Raw genomic sequence first — 21278 nt, 5'->3', positions numbered from 1 at the left:
ACAAAAATGTTTATCTAATTCACTGAGTAAATTATAATTGAGTGAATGTTCATACTTGACCAGTTCATTTGGATGTGTAATAGGTTTCTCCAACTTAATGTGTCCAAAATGGAACTCTTGGTTTCTTCCTGCAAATCTCTTCCTCCTGGTTGTGACCATCTCAGTCAACGGTACTGCAATCTAATTACTCGAACTAAAATGCTAGCAATTATCCTTAATCCTTGTTTTTCTCAGCCTTCCATATATAAACACCCGTAAGTTGTATTGATTCTGCTTTCAAATTCTATCTGGAATTTGTCCATTTTTTCCCAGAACCATGGCCACTGCCCTAGTCCAAGATAAAGCCTTATCCAAGCCACCATCGCATTGCTTGTCTGGGCTGCTGTAATAGCTTCCTTCAGACATATTGTTTCCACTCTTGTCCTCCCAACCCCCAAGTACAGTCTCTATATATTAGTTATGTAAATCAGATCCTTCAGAATAAAATCCAACTCCTTACCGTGGTGTGGCAAATTGGGCCAAGGGAACTTGCTTTTTTCCAATTGTCAAATCTTATTAGAAGATTTTGGTAGCTAATGACACATGGTATGGCACGATGAAAGCAGTTCTCTAACTGAATTTTGCTACAGATATAGTTATTAGGAAGCAGTGCTTTTCAGCTTGGTGAAGCTTCAGTCCCCATCCTGCAGACATGCCAACAAGTTCCCCACCTGAAAGGTTTAATCAGGCAGAGGCAGCAATATTCTAGCTACAGGATCAGCTAATTTTTTAGTTAAATTAGGTGATGGAATCCTAGGCTAAGCTTGGGGGACAAAGGACCAGATGGAGGCCTGAGTCTAGAGCCACACTCCAAGGACATAATTCTGCTGGGCTCACCAGGTGCTCATGTCTCATTTCTACAAGGATAAAAGTGCCACACATTTTGAATCACTCATTTCACTGATGAAAAAAATGATTTCTAACCTTCCTCATGCTAATTAGGAAACCTTCTAGTGCACGTTGAGGCACTTATATCTTATCAGAGCTGCCTCTGGAGGACATACTCCTGATAAGGAGACTTCAAATGTTAACTCCCTCTACCGGTCACTTGAGTGGACCTGGTTCCTCTCTTCCTCCACTCTTTTTTTTAAAAAATTAATTAATTTATTTATTTTTGGCTGTGTTGGGTCTTCGTTTCTGCGCGAGGGCTTTCTCTAGTTGTGGCAAGCAGGGGCCACTCTTCATCGCGGTGCGCGGGCCTCTCTTGTTGCGGAGCACAGGCTCCAGACGCGCAGGCTCAGTAGTTGTGGCTCACGGGCCTAGTTGCTCCGCGGCATGTGGGATCTTCCCAGATCAGGGCTCGACCCCGCGTCCCCTGCATTAGCCAGCAGATTCTCACCCACTGCGCCACCAGGGAAGCCCCTCTTCCTCCACTCTTCATACTCTGGTGACGCTGGCCTTTTTCTGTGCCTGGAACCTCCCACACTCCTTCCCACTTCAGGGCCTTTGCACCTAGAACCCCTGCCTCTGCTTTTTTGCATGGCCGGTTTTTTTGATCCTTTAGCCTCCAAAGTCACTGCCTTAGCGAAAGACTTCACAGAGCAGGTCGCCTGCCCTCTGTCACCTTCTTTGAAAACACCCCACTCCCTTTCCTCAGGGCATTTATCACTGTAGCTTGAGCTCCACCAGGATGGGGACCTTGTCTGTCCTGTTCACACCCCATCCCTTGTGCCTAACACAATGCCTGGTCCTTGGTGGGCAGCCAATTCAGGATGAGTGAATGAAATAATCATTGGGGAAACCCAGATCAAAAACACAATGCAACATCACCTCATACCTATTAGATTTGCTATAATCAAAAAGACAAGAGATAATGACTGTTGGCAGGGATATGGGGAAAAGGAATCCCTGTTGGTGGGAATGTACATTGGTTTAGCCTCTATGGAAAATAGTGGGAAGTTCCCTCAAAAAATTTAAAAATAGAACTACCATATGACTCAGCAATCCCATTTCTGGGATCCAAAGGAAACGAAGACAGGATCTCAAAGAGGTATCTGCACTCCCGTGTTCATTGCAGCCTTATTCACAACAGCCAAGACACAGAAACAACCTAAGTGTCCATCAAAGGATGAATGGATAAAGAAGATGTGATGTATATATGTATATAATGAAATAATATTCAGCCGTGAGAAAAAAGGAAACTGTGTCATTTTTGACAACATGGATGGACCTTGAGAGCATTATGCTAAGTGAAATAAGCCAGACAAAGATAAATACTGCATGATAATCTCTTATTCGTGGAATCTAAAAAAAAAAAAGTCAACTCACAGAAACAAAGTAGAAAAGTGGTTGCCAGGGGTTGAGCAGGTGGGGGAAATAAGGAGAGGTTAGTAAAAGGGTACAAACTTTCAGCTATAAGTTGAATAATGTCTGAGGATATAATGTAAGACATGGTGATCTGACAACACTGTATTGTATAATTGAAATTTGCTAAGAAAGTAAAACTTGAATGTTTTCAGCAAAAAAAGAGAGATACAATTGATAGATGTGTTAATGAACCAGATGGGGGGAATCTTTTCACAGTGTATATGTATATCAAATCACCACGATGTACACTTTAAATATCTTACAATTTTATTTGTCAATTATACCTAAATAAAGCTCAAAAAAAAAAAAATGTGGCCCTTGCCCTTCAGGATCTAATACTGGGACGTTTCTAGCTACTGTGACTGTAAAGAGGGTTCTATTGCCCATTTAAACATTTCCTCTCAGTTCCAAGAGGCTTCAATAAATAATGTCGTTTGTCCAGGGAACCTTAATTAATTATGATAAATACAGCTATTTTAGGAGAGTCTTAATAGCAGGGCTTTAAATTAATTTTGAATGTAACTATTTAGTGGTATTAATCAGGGAAGAAAAAAGACACTTCTGTGATTGACATTTATAGCATTTTTTAAAATGATTTTTCAAAGGTGATAAAATTTTCTATTATCATTTGTCTCTAAATATTGATTTGATATGGTTTTGAACATAATCAATGACTCCCTGGGATTATAACTCAAGCTTGAATAACCAGAAGCAGACTGAATGCAAGATGCCACTTGACTATATAATCAATCTTGACTCCTTCATTTCCTTTTGCAGCGTGGATTTGTATTGTCTGTGTCAAATTTAGACCACAAATTTGTATTTTTGCCAAGTGCCTACTATTATCAAAATGAATAAACTGTGCATAAGCATATTATGAATTATCTATTGCCAGATTCTGTGGCCTTGACTCACATTGTCTTATCTAATTCTCATAATAACCCTGTAAGTTAGAATCCATATCTCCATTATACAGCTGGATAAACGGAAGCCAGAGGAGTTATAAAACATATTCTTAGTGACCTACCAGGTAGATGTCAAGCCAAGATTCAATCTTGGGTCTATCAATTGCCAAGAAGGCCCTTTCTGCAACACTCACTCGAACTTGCGTACAACAGGTGATGGCCACAGTTTCTTCTTTCCTTCTTGAATTTCAGTTTTTCCCATCTATATTAAAACAGTTGGGAAAAACCCTCCATAAAATTAAAAAAACAAAAAACCATAAACAACAACTAATTGGTTCAATATCTGTAATTTTACCTTAACCATGAATGTTGCTTTATGTAACTTTTACCAAAATAACTCGATAATCAAAACACATTTATTCAGAACTGCGACCCTGCAACATGCACTAATCATTATACTTAGTTCATGCTATTAAGAAGATAGACATGTTCTTAAAGCAAAAGGCATGATTGAACATTAGGGAGGTAAGAAAGCAATTATCTTTAACTTATTTTTCTTTCATATTTTTCTATGCCATAACATAATAGCTTAAATATAATATAAAAGTTATCTGAGGACTTAAAAATGCTCTGCAGGGACTTCCCTGGTGGCACAGTGGTTAAGAATCTGCCTACTAATGCAGGGGACACGGGTTCGAGCCCTGGTCCGGGAAGATCCCACATGCCGCGGAGCAACTGAGCCCGTGCGCCACAACTACTGAGCCTGCGCTCTAGAGCCCGCGAGCCACAACTACTGAAGCCCGCATGCCTAGAGCCCGTGCTCCGCAACAAGAGAAGCCACCACAGTGAGAAGCCTGCAACGAAGAGTAGCCCCCGCTCACTGCGACTAGAGAAAGCCCACACACAGCAACGAAGACCCAACACAGCCAAAAATAAATAAAATTATTAAAAAAAAAATGCTCTGCAAACATTTCATTCTGTTAACTTCAAAGTTAATTTGACTAATTTATCTGGTAATATGCTTTTATTCTATAATTAAAACGGAATTTAACACAAATGATATACATATTCTATACATATGGGTTAGAAAAACTTATACTGGAACTTTTAAGTCACCTAATGGTGTTTTGGCTGAATTATCACTCACTCACAGACTCAGGAAAGAAAAGAAAGGAAACAAGGAAAAAAGAAAGAAAGAAAGAAGAGGGAATAAAAGAAAGAGAAGAGAGAAAAACTAGTCTGAAGGTGTTAGAAGATTTTGAGACCATTTGCATGAATGATGTTACAGACACTCCTTGAAATCTGGCTGAATGTATTCAGCTTTGTTTGCGTGGATAGCCATAGTTTTTTGCCATTTCAAAACACTTTTAGGAAAGAAACAAATTCAGGTAAGAAACATTTTTTTTTAAGACACAATGATCCTTAAACTAATGGGTACCTGGCATTCTTTGGCCCACGCTGTAGTGTTTTCATTTAGATAACATATAAATTAACTGGCACTTTGCTTGAAACGTGAATCTCCTCCTGTTGGCTGGATCGTAGATAAGGCTCTAGTGGGATCCCTATTTAGTTAAATTCCAGCACTCGTTGAATAGAGCTGTATGGAGTTTAACTAGTTTGAAAAATCAGGAGTGAGGCCCATTTGACATTTTATGCATATCTTTTCTTTAACTTTTTCCTCCTCCCCAACTTCAACCCCCTCCCCAAACGCATTTTCCTCAGTGTAGGGCGTAATTCCCATTCACTGGCTTCGCTTCTTAAGAGCTGCCTTCCCTTGCCGTCCTGGGCAGCTCCACCCCTTTTCACGGACCAAAGTAAATCTGCACAATAATGAACCGTGGAAGGGAGGCATGACATCACCACTTAGTGGTCCCAAGCTGTTTTGCACAACATTCACCTTTCATTGTTCTGATGACAGGGCTGGAATGTGACGGTTAAATCCCTGAGGAGTAGGGGGCTGAGCAGGGCCTGCTGCTGTTGAACAAACTTCAGTACCCCCTTATAAAAAACAAAAACAAAAACAAAAGCTACCATGCTTCCTAGTATTAAGGTAAGGAAGTCAAGATCTGTTTTGATTTAAGCAAAGCTAGTTACTTTGGTCCATGCGCACTTCATTTGGTCATAGGCTTACTTGGCAGTAAACTCATTTCTCAGTGTGGTTGGGAAGAGCATCTTGGAAGCTGAGTTTGGACATTTGTACTTGACTAATCTGACCAGGGCTGTAAGAACTCGACAACCTTTCAACTTTCGGCTACAGGTTTTACTGAGTGTGGACGGTGACAGCCCTTGAAAATGACCAGCGTACTGTGACTTTCCTTAATACCTCAGACTCCTTGATTGGAACTGGCCAACATGCGACTTGCGGTATGAAGCGTGCTCCTGTTTTTCTATGGAGGGAAACAGTAATCTCATCCTACAGAAACTTGGGGAGTTTGTATAAGAACGGAAAAATCTCTTATCTTGCTGCCATCAGTCCTACTAATATGTTCTGAAGGCTTTTAACAAACTCTCCATGTGCTGTAAATGTCTCTTCTAACTTATGATTTCTTGGTGAGCAAAAAACTAATTCGAGGTGAAAATATTATTTTCGAAGTTTTTGTTATTGTTAATGTGGATTTTCTGCAGATCTCTCTTTGCATATGCAGAGAAGGCTTGTAAAAGTTGGCAATGAATTAGATTGTACAGTGATCTAAAGAAAGCCGTTTTTGTTCTGAAACAGTCGGTGTGGCAGTGATAACAAGAATAACAAAGCAGACAGGAGGTTTTATTTTAAAGTGTAAATGGCATTAAAATTTGGACTGTGTTAAACAATTGTGTAAAAAGTTCAACTTTAGTAGTTTTTCAAACTGCCAAAAACATTGTCTGAATTTAGCAGAGTATATAAAATAAATAACTTGTATTTAGTGCTCAGTAGGGCTGGAGGGTAGTGTAAGTCTTTCACAAAAGAACTTCACTTGGCCAAAATCTAATTTTTATAGCGTGATATCAGATTCATACGACCTGTTGTACAGAAATTTGAACATAAGGGCAGATGGTACGATTTTCATTTGTGTAGATTTAATTTTGTGTAACATTGATTGTTAATATTTTGTCTCTGTGTTTAAAGTGACAAAAATCTTGAGTTCAACTGTGATGAAAATCTTGGGTTCACTACGTTGATCTGCCTGTATTCTTAATTCCATGTGACTGGATGAACTTCTGTTTGCTTGTAAAACCAAATATCCTTTCCACAACAGAAGGGCGCGTGCACATTTCTTTTTTCTCTTGGTCAACAATAGTCAGGATCAATACAAAATTAAGTCTGGGGTTTTGGAGTTTTACTTATTGTTTTGACTTTTTATTTTTAAAATTAGCTTTAAAGTTATTTAAAAACTGGATAAAGTAATTATTAGATAAACGTCAACATAATTTTTAAAGTATTTAGTGAAAATTCACATATGCTTATATTTAAAAGCTTTTAAAAAAAGACCTTTAGATACAATGGCAATAAATTCTACTGCCATTTTAAAAAGGGAGAGGGTTGTTTTTCTGAGTAAATAAATGCATGCGAATGCACTGCTATCAGTGATTTATGTACTTAAGTTAATTCACTACTTATTTCATGTCTGTATTATTTTAAACAAATCTTATTTATGAAAATAGATGTGCCCAAGAGACAGATTAATAGTATCTTAATAAAAGGCTTTACAACAGGATATGTTTTTATATGATGAGTTCCCATAATTTATAAGCTTAGAATGTGACTTTTGCCCAGCACTCTATAAATACATGTACAGAGTAAAATGGGGGTATATTTGTACCTTTATGGATTGTCTTCAACTTGTTTGAATAGTCTCAGGAAATCTGATTCATGCTCCCATTCCTCCCTCCTGTGTTCTGAGTGAACACAGGAGAGGCCTCTACTCAGGCCTGTGGGAGGACCCGTCACACTGTGGTTGCAGGGACCCTCAAAACCCACCTGCCTCTGAAGACCCACCCTACTCTCTGGCTTCCCTGGGAAATCACTTCGTTTAGCTTATTGCCTGAGGGCGAGCGTTTCCTGTGATAAGACACAGTGTTACCTAGATGGCACATCCCGTCATTAGGTGTGATACACCTTGGTGACACCTTCTTTGGGGATGGGAGAGGTCTTTGGGATTGAGTGAGGGAAGGTGAGGGGGCCAGCTGGAAGAAAGAGCCCAAGGCCACACAGTTAGGTGACAAACTTCTCTGCTTCATGGCTTTTTCTGTTCCTCCTGAAAATCATTCAGTAAATTTATGCACCTGGCTGATTCTTTGTAAACAGCATCAAAGGGAAAGAATGACATCTTCTTTCTACCGTTTTACAAATATTCATCTGATCAATCTGAGGGTGTTTGAATAGTATTTTGAACAACTCAGGAAATATGAAAACACAATAAACGGTGTATTATTGTGGGTAGAAGCTACTCATCCATGCCTGCAAACAACAACAGTTTCAGGTTTCAAGAATGAAGTGATCTTTCCCACTGCACCAGTAGATGCACCAGCACCCTCCCCCCGCCACTGTGTTTTGAAGAATTCGTTCCGTTGGAGGGGAACGATACAGATTGGCAGTAAATTTCAATTTAGCGTTCTTGCTAATAGTATCTAACATTTATTGAGCACTTATCCTTTTACATATAATAATTCTGTGATTCTGACAACAACCCTGTGCACAGATACTATTATCCCACTTTGATAGAGAAGGAAACTGAGGGAGAAATATAAATTAAGAAACTTACTCAAGTGAGGAGGGGGCAGAACTAGATTCAAACCGGATAGTCTGGCTCTAGAGCACGGGCTCAGAACTACTACACTGAACAGAGGGTTAGCTTTGAAATGACAAGTGCCCCCAAAATACATTTATTTTCTGTCAATGAAAATTATTGGCGTGATTGAGTTACACAGAGTTACATAGAGTTACATTGATTACATATACAAATTACTACCTATGATTTCATATTTGGTCCTCTATCAGGAGTTATCCTTTTTTATTTTCCTGAATGTTCCCATTCAGTTTTCAGTATTTGTGGTCTTTCTCCTTTATCAACCAGAAATTTTCCAGCTCTAAAGAATCTGCAGTGCAAAACGTAAAGGGTAAAGAGCTAGGCTTCAAGATTGTTGCGCTGGGATCCAAGGCAAGGCCCTTCCCTGCTGCCCAGCCTTAGGGCAGGAACAGATGAGACCCCTTGGGGTCTGGTCCGTATCCGGTCCCAGGGAGGAGGAGTACCACCCTGCCTCCCGCTTCTTGCTTCAGCTTCCTTGTCATTCTTGTTCCTGTTCTCCATCCTTAGCAATGTGTACACGTGCTATCACCGGTCATTCTTCTTTTTCCTCAACTCTTCATTGACCCACTCTTGACCACTGCTCTCTGTGACTCCTCTCTTCTTGGATTTGTCCTATTTACTTTTAATTTTTTTATTTTTAAATTTTTATTGGAGTGTAGTTGATTTACAGTGTTGTGTTAGTTTCAGGGGTACAGCAAAGTGAATCAGTTATACATATACATATATCCACTCTTTTTTTTTTAAGATTCTTTCCCCATATAGGCCATTACAGAGTACTGAGTAGAGTTCCCTGTGCTATACAGCAGGTTATTATTAGTTATCTATTTTATATATAGTAGTGTGTATATGTCAGTCCCAGTGTCCCAATTTATCCTCCCCCCCCCTCATCCCCTGGTAACCATAAGATTGTTTTCTACATCCGTGACTCTACTCCTGTTTTGTAAATAAGTTCACCTGTACCCCCTTTTTTTTGGATTCCACATATAAGCGATATATTTGTCTTTCACTCAGTATGAAAATGTCTAGGTCCATCCATGTTGCTGAGGATTTGTCCTGTTATCCCAAGTTCTAAGTCTGTCTTGGGAGAAATCATGACTCATACAGTTTTGTGTTGGGTGTAGAGAAGGGAAGTGACCCCTAGCCCTGCAATTTACATATTGTAAGATCTGGTCAAGATACAGTATATCATTCAAGGTCACAGGAAAAAAACAAAACAAAACAAAACCCAGAGGGTTCAAACAGGGTAAATTTGATAGCTTTATAAATGTGCAGGTAGAGTAGAGAGAAGCTAATAAGGGACCCTGCAGTTCCCTGGGTGGGCAGGAGGCGGGTTGGAATGTGAGAGTGTGTACCTCTTACTACCCATTAACTTGGACGGAGGGAGTAGTTACCAGAACCCTCTGGCATAACTGTATCTATAGGAGGGGGCCTCGAACAGGGACTGTGGCCCTTAGTAGAAGAATGAAGCCAACTATCCAAGTCTCAAGAGGGAATTAATACCACATTCTCCGATCTCCTGTCAGTGCCTCCTATTGACTAATGCAAACCTGAGGCTAGAAGGAGGTTGTTAACACAATGCCTAGTACAAAGGATAATAATGAGACGTATAGAATTTTATGTTATTAAGTAATACAATATACACATTAATGGCTTGGTAATTTAGTAACTTCAATAACAATTTTTTTTTTCTACAGCTGTATATAACATTGATCTCATAGAGTGAGTCAAGGTCCCTATTCAAAAACACTCTCTAACCAAGAAAGAGGTTTGGAGCCCTAATTTGCATCCCTCACAAGTTAATAAGAGAAAACTATATATTTTTTTTCAAAGCTGAAGAAAAGTGAGATCTAAAAGAGAACACTTCAAAAAGTCGTAAAAAACTCGTCTTGCCCATGCTGATTCAGTTGAGTTTTTCAAAAAGATAGTTTTGCCTAAAAGATAAAAAGATAGTTTCAGCTCAAGTCAGTAGAGCCTTGAGAAAAAACAGGGCAATGGGTCCATCATAACATACTAAGATTCCCCGTGGTACCAGTTAGATCAGCTGGCTAGATTGTGGTGCTACTGAAGCCAGTGTGGTCAAGCAGAGATTATCATTCACACACTCACCCATATCAAAATGCAGGAATAATCCCATCTAATTCTTTCTACCTTAACCTTCGCCCAAACCAGACAATTCTACACCCTAACTATTCCTATAATCTCCTTTTCTCATGTTGCAATGTGATCTTAGTTTTGTCTTTTTTTTTTGGCTTGGGAAATTTCAACACTTACATAACCTGTCTCCCTGTCTCCAGTCTCCCCTTTCTGTAGTCCATATACCATGTTGTCTTCAGACTGTCCTAATATTGAAATTGTATATTATTGCCGTTCTTAAAGTCCTTCGAGAACTCGGTATAATCCTCAGGAGGTGCCTGACTCCTTGGGATGACATCCAAACTGCTTGATGATCTGAGCTCCACCTTCCACTGGAGCCTTACCTCTTGACATTGTCCCACCTCATACCGTGTGCCCTGAGGTTGACTGCTGCTCTGAGTGACGTCCTGTGATCTTGCGTCTGCACACCCTTTTCCCTTTACGTGGCACCGCATTTTCCCCATTCTTCATCTGGATAACTTTGCTTATTCATTCGTCGAACAAATACTGATTGGGCACCTACTGTGTGTTAGGCACTGTGCTGGGGGGCTGGTGTTGAGGGCTGGACTCTGCTCTTATGGCGCTTTTCTTCTGTGCAGAGGTGGAAAGACAGACAATACCTAAGTACACGAATGAATGAACCAGATCATTTCAGACAGTGAAAGTGCAGTAAAAGAAATAAATATGGTACCATGATGGCGTGTGGCTGGGGAAGCTGTTTTCAATAGGCTAATCAGAGAATGCCTCTCTAGGGAGGAGACATATGAGCTGAAACCAAAAGGATGAGAAAAAAGAGCCCCTGGGACCATGGGGTGTGGTTGTGCAGGTAGTAGCCCCTGACCAGGAAGGACTGGGGCTGAAATCCAGTCTTCCTTCAGCGTATCAAGCCAGGCACCCCAGCACGGGCCTCATTCCCTAAGGAGGAGGGCAACCCTTATCTAGGTCTTCCAGAGGGGCCATATGGGCTACCCCCTGAGAGGGGGGGAATACTATTGGGAAAAACAGTTACAAAAGCTTTGAGCAATTATTTCCTCCAATCACATCTCCACCCTTGGATGGAGTAGCCTATATTTAAAGCATAAATGGCACTTTTTACATAGGATTGCAATTTTTTTTAAAATTCCAAGCACCTGATACATTATTTGACAATGGTAGACTATTCAACCCATCTTTGTTGAATTAGTGAGTGAATTAATGAATCATGGCTATATTCTGTATAGTCGGGAAGCTTCATACTAGAGTGTTTGATTAGAGAGCTTGTTCTCAAATAGTGATTCTCAGATATGGGTCTCCTGTTGGGCAGCAAACTATCAGGGAAAAAATAGTTGTTTCAATGGTTTTAGGCAAAAAACAAACAATTCCCTAGACTTTAATTTCTCCGATGACTGAGAGCAATTTACTAGTAGTAGAGTAAGTGATTTATTTCTGAATTTAGCATTTGTAAATTTAAATTAGCATGTTACTAGATTTTCATGAAGACTAAATTTGTATTTTACCGTGGAGTCTGGTTGCTACCAAATGATGGCAAGTACTGAGCGTGTGCTCACCTGGTAGTAGGAAATTTCACAATCTCCAAGAATAATTTGTTATCAGCCACGAGATTTTCATGGCTTTCAGTTGCTGCCAGCTGTGCCTTTTAAAGATAGATTACTATCAGTTAAATTTCATAATCAGTTTAGTTTATTGTCGGTTGTTGGGCTGACCCAGAGAGGAGCCATAATGCATATCCTTGTTTTATAATTTTTCACAACTAGACCTCAAGGTACCTATTCTACAGCAGAATTATACATAATCCCCTCAAAATCTGGAGAGTGAACCTTCATTTGTAATAATCTGCTTGAGGGTGTGTGTGAATGCTATTTGAATTACTTGGATTATACTCTTGAATTGAAAGTAGTGAGATTACTGGATTAATTTATAAATTTATAGGATATAGTTTTATAACATGAAATCATGTGTATAAGTTCAGGGTCTTCTCTTGAGACATAAAAGCAGTTCATAAAAGGCGCTAGCAAAAAGTTCACTTCTTTTCTTTTCTTTTAATTTTTATCACCAAGCTCTTTTTCATGAGAATAGGTGAGCTAGGCCCCATCCCACCACAGTGGGATAGTGATAAAAGTTTGAGATCAGATAGGTACCCTACAATACTGCTGGTCTTCACAATAGGGGAGAAGAAAAAAGTGCACAAGGGCTTTGTAAACTCATCCCCACTACTAAGAAACACAAAACAGAAACAAAGCTCAAAAATGTCTGTGCCCTATGATAAAGGACCCACCATTTCTGTATATGTAAAAAATGATTATCTAGCACTCAGCGCCCAGGGCTGGGACTAGGGTGAGGCAAATGAGACTCTCACCCTTGGGCGCAAAATTTAAGGGGATGCCAAAAAAACTCAGTAATCAAGATACGTAATATTTTAATGCACTATTTTTAAAAATTAAAATTAATGCAAAAAAATCCATGATGAACAAAAATATCAAAATTTCGAATGAGAACAGGACCTGACTCTGCAGCTGCACAACCCAGTCTCCTCCACTTCACCCTAATCCCCGCCCTGCACAGTATATTGGGGACATTAGATTAATTCTGCATAATTATTATAATAGTCACCATCTTGAGGAACTGAGGTGATTTATGAAAGAGTGACACTTCTTCCTGGGTCATCTGGTAAAATCATGTCCTATCATGTTACCAAGCTGCTTAGTTCTGTACTATATGCTCTAGTTGGGAAAAAATGCATTGTGATTCAAGGTTTCAAACTGCAGGAAAGCTTAACTCTTTTGAGGTTCATTCATTTCTAATCACTATCATGCCCTTGCTAGTTTTAACCTGCCTTTTCTCTTGACAGAGAGGCATACACACAGGGAGAGTTGGAGAAGAACAAAAACAGTGGAGGGGAAGGAAACAGTGAGAAGGGAAATTAGCGTGGTCTGGCTGAGAAACAAACCTAGGATGACATCAGGGTTTCAAATAGGGTCTGATGGATTAAAATGGTGACAAGTGACAAAGGAAGCAAAGAGAGAATTGCTGCTCTGGGGCTAATGCTGAGAAATTTGGAGAAATGGTTCAAGGAAGAAAAGTGAGAATGAATATAGTCCAGTGAGGCCCTGAGTCTTCAGGAGCACGGATTGACCACTGTTCCAGGGAAGGTGTTTATCTCAAAGACGGATATCCAGAAGAGGGTTTAAAAAAAATCTTTCACTTCCCCTTTCCCCTCCAAAACAATTTATCTTTAGACTCTAAAAGGAAAGCTAAATTAACAAATATCTGTGGAACAGATAAGAATGAGCTGCTTTTTCTAGCATAAGTTTGAGTAAGCATAAACAGATCACAGTGAGGAAGAAAAAGTAGAAGTCTCTAACAAGCTTAATTATAAACATGGAAAGGAATGAAAGAATCACCCACAATCATAGAAATATGAGAGTCACATCATACAGTAAGGAAGATGAAAATATGACCAGACTCCAAACTAGCTGAGACTTAGGTGGAGAAAAGCTAAACATTACAAAGGAGGGTTAAATCTTATTATAGAAAATTTCAAACATCTACAAAAATAAAAAGAATAGTGTAATGATCTCCTATGTACCCAGCACTTAACTTCAACAATTAATCAACTCATGACCAATCTGGTTTTATCTATCCTAACTCCCCTGGATTACTGTAATGTAAATTCCAGACATATCATTTCATTCATAAATATTTCAATATGTATTTCTAAAATGTAAGGATTCTTTTAAAAATATTGTCAAAATCCTTTATCACACCTAAAATTTAATAATAATTCCTTAACATAATTTTTCCAATTGTCTTATTTTTAATAATTTGAATGAGACTCCAAACAGATTATAATTTGTTGGTATGTCTTCTAAATTTCTTTTAATCTATAGTTTCCCCTCCCCCATTTTTTTTTCTTAGAATTTATTTACTGAAGAAACTAGGTTTTTTATCGTGTATAGGCCCCTACATTTTGGACTTTTCTGATTGCATCATCACAGTGTCATTTAGTATGTTTCTTGCCCCCGTCTTTTCTGTAAACTAATGGTTATAGAAGCTCGATCTGATTCAGGTTCAATTTTTTTGGTAAGAAGATTTCTTGGGTGGAGGTCTATATATATGTATACAGTATCTGGCTGTCTCTCTTTTGGGAGACATTAATGAGCGTTGCCCACACCCATTATTTTATTGGGGATTGCAAAATGGTGGTATTGTATAATTACTTCTTTATTTATTATTCTATCATTATTTATTAACTGGACTATTTCTATAAAGAAAAACAAAGAGCTTTAAAGTTAAGTGGGAACATGCTAATATCGCTCATATACATATGAGGTTAAAAATGTTGACCCTGCCCTACCTGTGTCCTGTGTCCACATCCCTGTTTCTCCTTCCTTTCACAATCAAGATCTCAAATAATTAGTCTCAGGTACTTGTCTCTATTTTTTTTTTTTTCCCTTTGGTTTTTCTTCAGCTAAGCTTTATTTTGTATTTTGTTACCTAACCCCACTAAAACCGCTCGAGTGAAGTACTGTCGATATCCATGTTGACATATCCAATGGAAGAAGTTTTCTTTAAATTTGAATTTAAATGAAAACAAGGAACATTTTCCTGTCTCTCACTTGGTCCCTCCAGAGTATTGCAGTATGGACATGCCCCACTCCTGCCCTCTTGGCGGCTGCAAATCCACTATTGCCTGGATTCCCTCCTGACTCTCTGGCTCTCCCCGCTCAGCCTCTCCCATTAAGTTCCTTGATGTTTCCTCATCTCAGTGTCTTTTTTCTGTCCTTGCTCCTCTTTCTCTCTGATGTGTCACACCTCTTACTCATCTCATCCTCTCTCATGGCTTTAGATTGCACCCGTCGCTGGACACTCCCAGTCTGTAACTTTGGCCCAGATTCATCTCCTGATCTCCAGGGTACTAATAAGCATTTCACTTGTACGTTTCAACAACCTCAAAGTCAATGTGCCTTTTTAAAATTTTATTTTATTTTTGGCTGTGTTGGGTCTTCGTTGCTGTGCACGGGCTTTCTCTAGTTGAGGCGAGTGGGGGCTACTCTTCGTTGTGGTGCGCGGGCTTCTCATTGTGGTGGCTTCTCTTGATGCGGAGCACGGGCTCTAGGCGCATGGGCTTCAGTAGTTGTGGCACACAGGCTCAGTAGTTGTGGCAGGCCGGCTCTAGAGCGCAGGCTCAGTAGTTGTGGCACACTAGCTTAGTTGCTCCGCGGCATGTGGGATCTTCCCGGACCAGGGCTTGAACCCGTGTCCCCTGCATTGGCAGGCGGATTCTTAACAGTGGGCACCAGCAGGGAAGCCCCGATGTGCCTTTTTTGGAGCATGATGATCATCCCCTCCAAGGCTGTTTCTCTTCTATTAGCCTATATGTGATAAGCACTGACAGCAAACAAATAACACTGTCCAGAAGCAGCAGAGTCTGTCCAAATTTCTCGCTCTCCATCCTCACTCAGTCTGTTACCAAACCCTATGACTTCTGTCTCCTGAAAATCACCACGTGAACCCCCTTCTCTTTTTATTCAATGACATGACCTTAGTTCAGACTCCGTTTCTCAGCTCCTGCTTTCTCAGGAGCTCCTGACTGATCTCCAGCTTCTCCACACCTGTCGAACTTCCTCATATCCTGAATCCCAAGTTCAGAGTCATCCTCTTAGCCCGCTGGGGGCTTTGTTCGCTTGGCCTTTCTTTCCAACCTCCTTTCCTTCCACTGTTCCCACAGGTACCCTTCACTTTAGTTGAGTTACTTGTGGGGTCTATTTCCCAATTCTGTGCTTTTACATGCTATTTCCACTAGACTCCTATTTCAGGCTTTGCAGGCCACATACAGTGTCTGCCTCTTCTTCTTTGTTATGTTTTACAAGCCTTTAAAAATGTAAGAACAATTTTTAGCTCCAGGACTGTCCAGATACTGGCCTTGATCTAGATTTGGCCCACAAACAATACTGCTAACCCCTGATCTAGAGGGCCCTTTCCATGCCTTCTCTACTTACTTAGCTCCTACTTAGCTTTTAAGACTCAGGTTAAGAGTCACCTCCTCCTAGAAGCCTCCCTGACTCCACTCCCCTGATATGACTTAGCTGCCCTTCCTCTGGTTTCCCACAGAGGTAGATGCTTCCTCTGCATGTCTTTGTCTCTGTAGTGGTTTAATTGTTCTCGTCTTTAGAGAGTAAATGCCTTAGGGGCAAGAACTGTGTCTTTTTTTTACTTTATATGCCTAGCAGAGTGCCCGGCACAAAGTAAATGTTCAGTAAATGATTGTCAAATGAGTAAACAAGAAGAGGTGTGACCAATAGCACTGGCTGATGGCATTTACTGAGAATATTCTGTGGGCTGGCCACTGTCTAAGCACTTTACAGAGGCCGTTTCCTTTAGTCTTCACAACATAGGCACAAAGAAGTTAAGGATTTGGCGGAGCACATTTGAATTTCAGCAAGACTTTTGAGAAGGCCTTTTGTGATCATCTTCAACAAACGTGTAAAGAGCTCACCATCGGCCACATTCTAGGTGCTGGGGCTGCAGCAGTGAATAAAATACACAAAAACCCTCCTTTCAAGGTGTTTACAGTTTAGAGAAGAGCGACAGTCAATTTAAAAAAAAAGGAATAAGTAAAATATATAGTGTATTAGATGGTAATAAGTGCTCTGGAGAAAAAGAAAGCAGAAAAAGAAAATAGGAAGTTCTACCATGAAATGCACAAGACAAATAAGGTTGGCAAAACAGGCCTCCCTGAGAGGGGATAATTGTACAAAGACTTGAAGGAAATGAAGGAGTGATCTATTAGAATATCTCAAGGATAAAAGAAAGAGTTTTGAGAGATGAAGTCACAGAAGTAGGAGGAAAAGAGTGATGATGTGGGGCCGTTTAGGCCATTGTGATGATTTGGGCTTGGAGCTGAGGAGTGACAGGATCTGATTTACCCTTTGTAGATCACGCTGGCTCCTGGGCAGAGAACAGATGAGGGTGAGCCGGAGTGGAAGCTGAGAGTCAGGTTAGGTTGCTATTGCAATAATACAGATAAGGGATGGCGGTGGCGTGGGCCAGGGTGAGAGCAATAGCGGGGTGAGAAGTGATTGGATTCGAGATGTATTTTTTTAAAAATAAATTTGTTTATTTATTTATTTATTTGTGGCTGTGTTGGGTCTTCGTTTCTGTGCGAGGGCTTTCTCTAGTTGCGGCGAGCGGGGGCCACTCTTCATCGCGGTGCGCGGGCCTCTCACTATCGCGGCCTCTCTTGTTGCGGAGCACAGGCTCCAGACGCGCAGGCTCAGTAGTTGTGGCTCACGGGCCTAGTTGCTCCGCGGCACGTGGGATCTTCCCGGACCAGGGCTCGAACCCACGTCCCCTGCATTGGCAGGCAGATTCTCAACCACTGCGCCACCAGGGAAGCCCTCGAGATATATTTTGAAGGTAGAGTTGACAAGATGTATTGAGGAACTGAATGTGGGCTTGTGAGAGAAGGACAGAACTCAAGGATGACTCTAGATCTGGGGCCCAAGCATCTGGAAGAATTTGGTTGTAGTTGGCTGACGTGAGGAAGATCTGGTTGGAACAGGTGCAAGGGAGGGCTGGGAGCTCAGAGAGATAATGACTAACAGCCCCGCGGGCTCATGGGTGACTGATGAACAACGTCCCTGCTGCTGAATGGGTTGAAGTCAGCAGCAGGGAGAGCTTGACTGTGTCTGAAGGGCTCTGTGCATTGACCTGTCTTTCTATTAATCACTGGGGTTGTGTTGCCATTGACACAGTGCTAGATGTAAACTGATATATTGGGTGACAAAACAGTCCAAGGAGGATCTTGACAATTCCAGAAGGATAGGTGAATCAAGTAAGATGAAGTTAACCTAAACAAACACAAAGTCTTGCGAATTTCAGCTGTTCAAGCAATACCTGTTTGAGGAATAGCATTGTTATAAGCACACTGTGGTCAAACAGATCTGGTCCAAAATCCCAACCTGCCCCTTCTTAGTCCTGTTCCCATGATTAAGTCAAACGACTTCCCTATTTATAAAGTGGCAGAGTAATGCCTTGCTCAAAGTGTTGTTATGAAAATGAAATGAAATAATAAAACACACAGCCTGGGATGTAACAGATAGTTGGTAAATAAAATGTTTTATTATCAAAAGACCTTTCTTCCTATCCTTTATTTTTAAAAAAATTAAGTATTAGTAAATATTTGAGTTTGGAGTGGGCTTTTACGAGCCTCTTGAAATAATATTAGGACTCAAGGTTTTCTCAAACCTGAAACATTATTTTCCTGGAACAAGTTTTCTTGTCAGCCGGAATTCCACCTGGAAATGTTAGCTGTCTTCTCTTTATTTTTACAACTTCTGCTTTCACCTCTTTCTGCCTTAAGATTAATAACCTATTTTATGTTTTCAATCATATTTTAAGTCACTCTTTTATATTTCTTTACAACTTTTCTCCCTTTATCTGACATTTTAGAACACTTTGCAGGGCTTTTAATATTATTTTTCTTAATATATTTTAAAATTGAGATATAATTTACATATTACAAAATTCACCAATTTTAATTATACATTTTGATGAGTTTTGATAAATGTGTACACCATAACAGTCAGAACAACGAAATCCTCTTATTTTGCTCCTTCAATAGCATAATTACATGGAAATGCCCCATAATGTACAGCAAATTAAGTGTTTAAAGCACAAAGTGAAATTGTAACTATTAGAAAATTGTTTGTGCAATAGTCATTATGCTTTGTGAATAGTTACACAATGATGTGATAATGCTTCTGAATGCTTGTTTAATGTAAAAAAAGAGGATTTCTAGATATGGGGGAAGAAGGAAAAAAACACCTGAAAGTAGAATGCCAAATTGACTGGAAAGGTGGATAAAAAGAGACAAGCAGCCTCTTTCTTAGGCACTCCTATGTTTTTCCGTGGGTCTCTCCTTGTACCTCTCTCTCTCTCTCTCTCTCCCCCCAACGGGTGTTCCATAGCTTCTCCTCATTCTTTTCACCCCTTCTTTCTGAGCATTTCCCAAACTTTTTTCTCTATCCTTTCCTTTTTCTCTCTCTGCAAATTTCTCCTTTGGAGATCACATTTATTTCCATGTCTAAGGGACTATCACCTCCCTTATTGAAATAAAAACCCAAGAATTACCAAGCTTTTAGCACTGTAAGTTTCTATGTAGGGAGGGATGTCTGACAAAAGAGTCCCAAGATCTCCTATGACTTTCCTTCCTCCTGGACTTCTCTTACTTTATGACCACTGTTCCTCCCACTAGATCTCAGATGTGTGCTGCTCCAACATTAGACTTCTGGTCCAACTGTGGATAAAATCGTTTCTCTTTTTTGTCTCTAATAGAGGTTAGAACTTAAAAAAAAAACTAAAACAAACAAGCAAACAAACAAAAAGAACACTAAGACCTGTGGGAGAGACGCAAAAAGCCTTAATTTAGTTTAGCCTGGTCTACAAAACATCATTTATGGTTCTAATATTCCCATAAGCACGTTATAGGTTATCTGAAGGTTGTTCATCCACCAGGACTAAGGATTAGGGCTATCTTTCCAGTTCACACAGAGAAGGCTCCCTCTCTCATGTCAGGTTCCCCACTTAAGAGAAACTCCTCTTCTCCCAGAGCTGATGAGTAGAATGACCATATTCTTTGAGAGGCCATTGCTAATGAGATCAGAGACATTCATCGTCTAATAGCCACTAGTAATATCCAATTACTGACCTAGTAACAACCATAACATACATTCGACAAAAATTTATACTCAGCTCAGCATTGTAAGGACTTTAGTTCACACAGCCCTGTGTAGGTGGCTTGAGCTTTATTTCTAGCTCAAGCTTATTTATTTCTTCTTTCTTCCGTATATCCATTCAGTCAATATTTCTTGAGCACCTCCTATGGGTCAGGCATTGTGCTAGGGGGTGAACAAGGACCTGGCACCCACTCTCACAGAACTTTCATGAACAGAGGTAGGCAGACATTAAAAAATTATAAGTTGATAAGTGTTATAAAAGAAGACTGCAGGGTATTATGAGAGTTTCTAAGAGGATCTGACTTAGTCAGTTTGGTCGGGGAAGGCTTCCTGAAGGGAGTGACATTTGAGTGAGACTCAAAGGATAAAAAGTCAACCAGATACGTTCATGTGTGTGTGTGTATGTGTCAGGGAGAAAGGAAGAGCAGGGAGGTACTTCTAAGCAGAGGGTCCAGCATATTTGAGGAATGTTAGGAGCTTAGATAACAGGTGAGAGATCAGCTTGAGATCAACCTGCCCAGGTGGTCAGGAATCACATCAGTCTGGGCCTTGTTATGGATTTCATGCCTCTATTCTTAAAGCAATAGGAAGCCATGGGAGTGTTGACTTAAAAAAATGCACAACGTGAGAGTTGCAAGTTAAGTTTTACTGGGGGCAAAATGAGGACTACAGCCCCGAGACAGCGTTTCAGATAACTGAGAAACTGCTCCAAGGAGGTGAGGGGAGGAGCCAGGATATACAGGAGTTTTGCAACAAAAGGGCAGGTAGTCGGAACGTCAAAAGATTATTGTTAATTAAAGAAAACCAGGTATCTCAAGTTAAGGAATTTAGCGCTTTTCTGTGTATGGGAAGATGCAAGAGTCTGGGCTCACTGAAATCATTCCTTTGATATGCACCTCAGCTACCTGGGGCCAGTATCCTGTGTTTTCACATCCTGAGTTTCCTCAGGGCTCACTGCAGGGAGTGGCTGCAGTTTGGTGGCGGCTAGATGGCAGGTATTCTTTTCAGCCCTGAGTTTCCTCAGGGCTCACTGGCTCACGTTGGAGGGTTGCAGTTGTTGATGACTGTGACACCCTTTGTTAATTGACGTGGCAGGAAATATGCCATTTATAAATATTCCATTTACCAGGAGTGACATGATTATATTAGAATTTGGGTGAGAGTAAGTAGTAATAATAATAATGATAACATAAACATAATTATAATAATAATATAATTATAAATTTATAATATAAAGTGTCGTTTTAGCTACACTTACTATGGGCCAGGCACTGTTATACGTGCTTTCCATATATTAACTGATATGCACCTGAGACAAACCTTATGAATTAGCTACTATTTTGATGCTCAATTTATAAGTGAGAAAAGTG

General features: G+C 40.1%; 1 protein-coding gene across 3 annotated transcripts in view; it reads left to right on the top strand.

Moving 5' to 3' along the window:
• FILIP1 (filamin A interacting protein 1) overlaps positions 1 to 21278 on the top strand; it is a 191532-nt gene that overhangs the window by 150736 nt on the left and 19518 nt on the right. The gene's annotated exons all lie outside the window — the stretch shown is intronic.

The sequence above is a fragment of the Eubalaena glacialis genome, chromosome 12 (genome assembly GCF_028564815.1).
Source record: "Eubalaena glacialis isolate mEubGla1 chromosome 12, mEubGla1.1.hap2.+ XY, whole genome shotgun sequence".
In the NCBI taxonomy this organism is placed as follows: domain Eukaryota; kingdom Metazoa; phylum Chordata; class Mammalia; order Artiodactyla; family Balaenidae; genus Eubalaena; species Eubalaena glacialis.
This window is presented reverse-complemented; position numbering and strand designations above follow the sequence as displayed.